This window comes from Palaemon carinicauda, chromosome 41 (genome assembly GCF_036898095.1).
Source record: "Palaemon carinicauda isolate YSFRI2023 chromosome 41, ASM3689809v2, whole genome shotgun sequence".
Taxonomy (NCBI): Eukaryota; Metazoa; Arthropoda; class Malacostraca; order Decapoda; family Palaemonidae; genus Palaemon; species Palaemon carinicauda.
This window is the reverse complement of record NC_090765.1, coordinates 36,865,239-36,871,238: the sequence shown is the minus strand read 5'-3', so window position 1 is coordinate 36,871,238 and position 6,000 is coordinate 36,865,239. Positions and strand designations below refer to the sequence as shown.

The following is a 6,000-nucleotide window of genomic DNA, read 5'->3' as shown; positions in this document are numbered from 1 at the left end:
ATTAAATCTATCCAAAACGAGTTCAAGATTTAAGATGAAGATAAAACACCTGCATAGCGAAAGCTCAAAACTAGAATATAATACTTCACCAAATAGATGTGAAAAACTCCAGTTTAGCAACAGCGAGTAAAGTACGTCTTGTCGACACCTCGACAGAGAGAAAATTGAGTCTTTGTTTACATTGAGAGCTGGGTATCTGGTCGACAGATGGCGCTGTTGGGCACACCCGCAACCTGTGTAGCGATCGCTGGCGAGTTTTTCCGTAGAGTTGTCTGTCGAGCAACAGAGTTGCAGCTATATAATCACCGGCTAAGTTAAATATTGAAAAATGAATATTGACATGGACAAGGGTACAATAGAGAATGTAACTAGAAAATCTTTCACTGAGCTTAAAAGAATGTATGAAAGCAGGATAAAGGAACAGTATGACATCAATAATACAAAATAAAAAGGGAAGGATACACTAGTACAAAATTCAATGATCATAAAAGATCTAGAGAGTGTCAGGTACAGTACTTTAAACTGTTATCTGAAATACAGGTTAGCTTTCATCAACAATAGGCATCATTTCATTTATTATTTATCACAGTAATGGAGGAAGATACATGGGAATGGAAAAAGAAAGTGCTACAGAGCAGCCATAGTAAAAGTAAATGACATAAAATGAACAGAAGAATCATAAAGAGGTCGCAGACACATCTAAAAAGTGAAAAAAACCGAATGGATAGGAGAGGATTGTAGACCAGCCTTGGGAGCAGGGAACAGAAAGGACTGTATATTAATATTGGTAAAATTATACAGGAAGAAAAGAATATTATAGTGTAGTACTTGGCTATACAGTACAGTTTTAACTCCCTCTCTGGACTCTCTCCACTGAGGAGCCCCTATAAAAACAATTTCACTGCGACCACAGGAGGTTCGGGTTAAGCAGTAGTGAAGTGCGATAGCCAAGCTCCGGATACCCTCCCGGCCATCATCTCTCAAAGTGCTTCTGGCAAGCATTCATCTCATCATTATTTCATTCGTCTTCTATGTTTCTGTGTTGGTCCATCCCCATTCTACAAGTATAACCACTTTTCTTGCAAACAGGATGCCAAGGCAAAAGCATGTATCCCATCTATGTGTAGGCAATCCTATCGAATTGAAGTGAAATACAGTTAGGAATATGGCCACATTGATTTAGATAAAAGAAGTACAGCTAAACTTAATTCTATATAATCCATTTGATGAAACAGATGGCATCACAAAAGATGGTCCGTTCTAGAAAATTTGAATGGAAAATGCGATTTTTGGCTTCCAAAATAATCAAGAGCAAATCAATCACTACAAGGATAAGGATGAGGGGCAGCATCTTTTTGGAGTAGAACTATAAGCCATAGAAGAAGTAGATATGTTATCTTGGAACATACAGGACTTCAAAGTATTGTACAGGCAGTATCAAAAGTAAAAACAAAAATAGAAACATCATGGGTGTAGCAGAAAGAGGTTGCTAAACTACTAGTAAACTCCTGAAAAATGAGATGATGCCAAAGATTAAAAAGAAGGGAACCAAATCTCAACAGAGCAAAGGGAAGAAAGTAAAAGTAGATGTAGAATGATGGAAAAAGTGTAAAAAGACCAAAATATACACAAGGTATAAGGCTGATACTAATGCTGGACAAAAAGCAGTACTGGATCTGTAGATGTAATTATTGTTAAAGTATGCTGGATGAGGAGAATTAATATGAACTAGATGCTTAAATGGCAGTAATCCAATCAAGAATGTGAAATCTGATATAGAATTAAAGAACCAGTCACTGAGCTTATCAAAATGTAAGAAACCATGATCCAGGAAAGGTAGGTATCAGAAAAGTGGAAAAACAGTAAGATAAAAAGAAAAGGGCATACTGTACTATATTCATAATACACTAAATCATGAAAAGTTTAAGGTCATTTTAAAGTGTAGAGGTAATATACTGTACATTACGTCATGTATCATATAGTGAAATAATCTTCAATAAATGCTGATTTTCATCAATGACCAACATTGAGTACTTTATTGTTTATACCCACATTGAAGATAGATACAAAGGAAAATAAGACCAGAGTTGTCACAATGCTGTATATGAAGCCTATTTAAAATTAAGTGATATTAGAGGAAAATGTCACTAAAATGTCTAAGAGGTGGAAGGATGGAAAAGTAAATCAAGAGGGCTGTATAACACCACAAAAAACATAAATCTATAGTATCTAAAATGAAAGAAATTAATTATATAATACGGTGCAATATAACATGTGAAATGTACACATGAACTCAATGCTAGGTATCAAATAAAATAAGTAGCATCATAGAAGATGCCCTAGATTGCAAAATGATATTTTCATAATAAAATAAATTTTTGAATATACTTACCCACTGGTTATATAATAGCCTAAGTCCCCGATGCCTCGGCAGAAAATTAAAAATCTCTTGCGCAGCTTAGCGCATATAAGCCAGGTGTACCCCAGCACCCTCGCGGTACCCCAGGTAGAACTATGCTCAACCAATTCAGATTTTCTATGTCCCATGGTCTCTAGAGGGGAGGAGGGTGGGTCTAAATCTTATATAACCAGCGGGTAAGTATATTCAAAAATTTATTTTATTATGAAAATATCATTTATAAATATAAAACTTACCCGCTGGTTATATAATAGCTGATTGATACCCATTGGTGGTGGGTCAGAGACAGCTGCATAATTGGAAATTCACTTAAGAGTTACATAAACAACTTAAGTGGTTCTAACCTGATAAGGAAGCCGACAGCAATGCTCTGCCTCATTTTGTCTGCTATCCTTAGGAGATCCAGTGATCCACTCGGGCCTGATGATCTCTAGGAGCTGTCAAACGGTACAACCACCTATAACATGACAGGACCTTAACTAATACCCTTGTACCGGGCGCTCTCTAGGAACACAATGACCACCTGACTAGGTCAAAGATGGCTGAAGATTGCCGACCAATCTTCACGTACAATCATAAAAATATATATAACAGTTCCAAGAGAAGAACAGGGGTATTAGGAATTTAGGGAAATGTAGTGGAGAATGTTTCACCTACTACTGCACTCGTTGCAAGTGATCCCAAAACGTAGACGTCTTCATAGAGACTGGACACGGTAAAAGTAAAGCAAGACGAATACAGGATTACCCCTTCACAAGACTGTATACGCGATGCTTGCAGAGAACAGTTTAGTTTAAAAATTACAGAAGTTTCTACAGCTCTAACTTCGTGAGTCTTTACTCTTTCAACGTCTTATGATCTGTCACCCAACCGTGTGGAAGAACCTTTGTAATCAAAGTCTATACGAGATGACAGAATGTTTAGACATGGATAGCACAGGCTTCTTGACCAATAAAACTTCATAGTTTTAATCGGACAAAAAAACTCTTCTCAGCCCATCACAAACCAAATTCAAGAGAATAGTGATCCCGAAAAATTTAGGCTATGGATGAGAAAGATGTTTATTAATAACCAAGAATCCAGGTTGCAAGGTACCTATGGCTTAACCAATGTGAAGTCCATGTTCTTGCTAAAAGAGTGAACTTCACTGACTCTGAACTATGGTAGACTTACTCAGAAAGTCTCCAAAGTTAGGCCTTAAAAAGAAACAAAGTGTAAAGGGTTGGACCTGTAACTACCGCGAAGCTCCAGAAACGAACCCTGAATTTCAGGCTGGAGCATCTTGCTGATGCCTCCAAGTCCTCTCAAATGATCTGAGATGATCTATAAAGTCTCTATTTGATAGATCCAATCTTCTGCATCTGAAGACAGATGCCCACATACTCCTGTACCCTTTGATAGTCGAGGAGGGAAGAAAATGTGTTTTCTTCGAAGGTCTAAGAAAAAATAGGCCACTTGTGTTAAGAGTTACCTAATGAAGAGCTGGCTCTAGCTCTACACCACTCCATAAAGCACTCTAATTGGGTTGGAAAATCTTGAGGCAAAAGTCCTTTGTACAAGCGAAAGCCCCAGCTGTCTCCTTCGAACAACCCTCTAGATCTTAGGGGTTTTCCGAAATACTGGAGGCAGCTAGACCTAAAGCTTGATGGTTTAACATAAAACATTCGTGATCCTGACATGGGGAAAAGGACTAAAGACATGCTTCCAGCATGCACCCAGCATGGTCCCAGCATGAGTCCAGAACGGTTCCAGTATGCTACCCACACTCAACATGTCGTGAGAGAGAATCGGGATCTAGAACCGCCTCCCAAAACTCGTCCATATCGGTCGCAAGAAACCGATATTAAAGCTAGGCGTTGAAAAGAAGCGTCAACCATGTGAACCTCATGCTGTGAGGTTAAGACCTGATTCGTGTGTAATCAGCAAGTGTTCAACAAACTTAAAGCCAAAGCTTGACAAGAGGGTGAGTTAGCTGCGAGCCCAGAGAGACGCGAAGGAGAGACAATAATCTGGTTAAACTGCTGTGAGAACAAGACTTGACTGTATGCGTCTAGCATGCGACCATAATGTCGCATGTGGTTGCATTTCCGTAAGGTGTCAGTGTGCTGTATGCGTTCACCTTGTCATGTGGGTACAGCGCTGTGTATGTGCCCGGCTTGTTGTAAATCTACAGCGTGCAGCGTGGAGGCGACAGCACCGCGTCCGGTCATTGACGGAAACACTGAACCGATAGCCGAGAGTAGTCCATCTGTAGGATGCGTACGCATGAGTGATAGTCACGCGTCCCGCAGACCGCGAAAATGGGACAACTTGTTGAAAGGATCAACTTTGACTGTTAGCGTCCAACATACGACCAGACTGGTGTCTGCGTCTGGGACTGCGTGAGGTAGAGACCAGAACTTGCGTCTGTGTCTGCACGACGTCTGCTGTAAGAGAGAGACCAGACTGCTACAAGCACCCGCTCTAACTCTTCTCGTAACACGAGCATATCTCTGCAAGGAAGCGTTACTAAGCATAGGAGAACTATGCCTTCTGACACTAATCGGAAAACCATTTCTTTGATCTATGGTAGTCCTTAGACTCTTTAGGAGAAAATTTTCTCCCCCCAAGAATCGTAAACGCTAAACACAGATGAAATAGACCTCTTTTAGCTCAGACCAAAGCTACACTCGCGGGGTAGCGAGTGCGCCAACTCAAGCGTGGGCGAAGGCCGGGAGAGAGCATCAACCGCAGTCCTGTGAGCGACCTGGGAGAGTCCCTATGACATTTCAAGCGCGCCTTGTGCGAGAACTGAACGTATCCAATGCTGTGAGATACCGTCAACAGTAGTCGCAAGACCTCAAAAGAAAGTAATAGACCTTTCTCCAAACTGGGGAAGGAGAAGTGTGAAAAGAAGCAAACTGAGCACCTTTTCCCCCGAAGAACTACGTGTCTTACACGATTCAGGTGCTGACACGTAGCCTTCTTCCGAAAAGAAAAACTCCCGGTGAACGTTAGATAGGGTGATGTGTTCACGACCCGGACACGGTCTCGACTCGGACAGTCTTATTAACCAATGAACGATCGAGCCTAGGATGACGTCAGAGCTATGACGTATGAGGGAGGGCGGTCCTAACTAGACGCCATTTGCAAACCTGCCCGCCAACGCTCCGCTTGTAAACAAGGTAAGAATTTCAATTTTAAGGGGTCGCGATCTTAATTTTCGGCATCAGGATATATTGTGCCATGACCACGAATAAGGCGTGATCAAGTTGTGATAAGTTTTGTTATGTAATATAGCCATATTGGCATAAAATCAGTGATAATATGGAGTGCCTAAACAACAATGGAGTGGTTTGGGGTGCCCGCTAAATAATTTTATGGTGTGTTCTCGACTCGGACAATTTTTGACGGTTCATGCAAATTAAGTGTACAGGAAAAACCACTTAAAAAGTGAATGATTGCATAGTTCTTACAACTATAGTGTACCATATGTGAGATAAAGCCATGGAAAAGGCTGGAAATGGGTGTTTGCCACGGCTAAATATCGAGTGATTTTTCGAAGTGTTTTATTGATGGAAGTGAATTATTTTTAGCATTAA

At 40.5% G+C, this 6,000-nt stretch overlaps 1 long non-coding RNA gene across 1 annotated transcript in view; it reads right to left on the bottom strand.

Moving 5' to 3' along the window:
- Positions 1 to 351: 351 nt before the first annotated feature.
- Positions 352 to 6,000, bottom strand: part of LOC137632547 (uncharacterized) — a 51,039-nt gene continuing 45,390 nt past the window's right edge. The window contains exon 3 of the long non-coding RNA XR_011042060.1: positions 352 to 1,133. This is a non-coding gene — a long non-coding RNA (uncharacterized lncRNA). The remainder of the gene's footprint in view (positions 1,134 to 6,000) is intronic.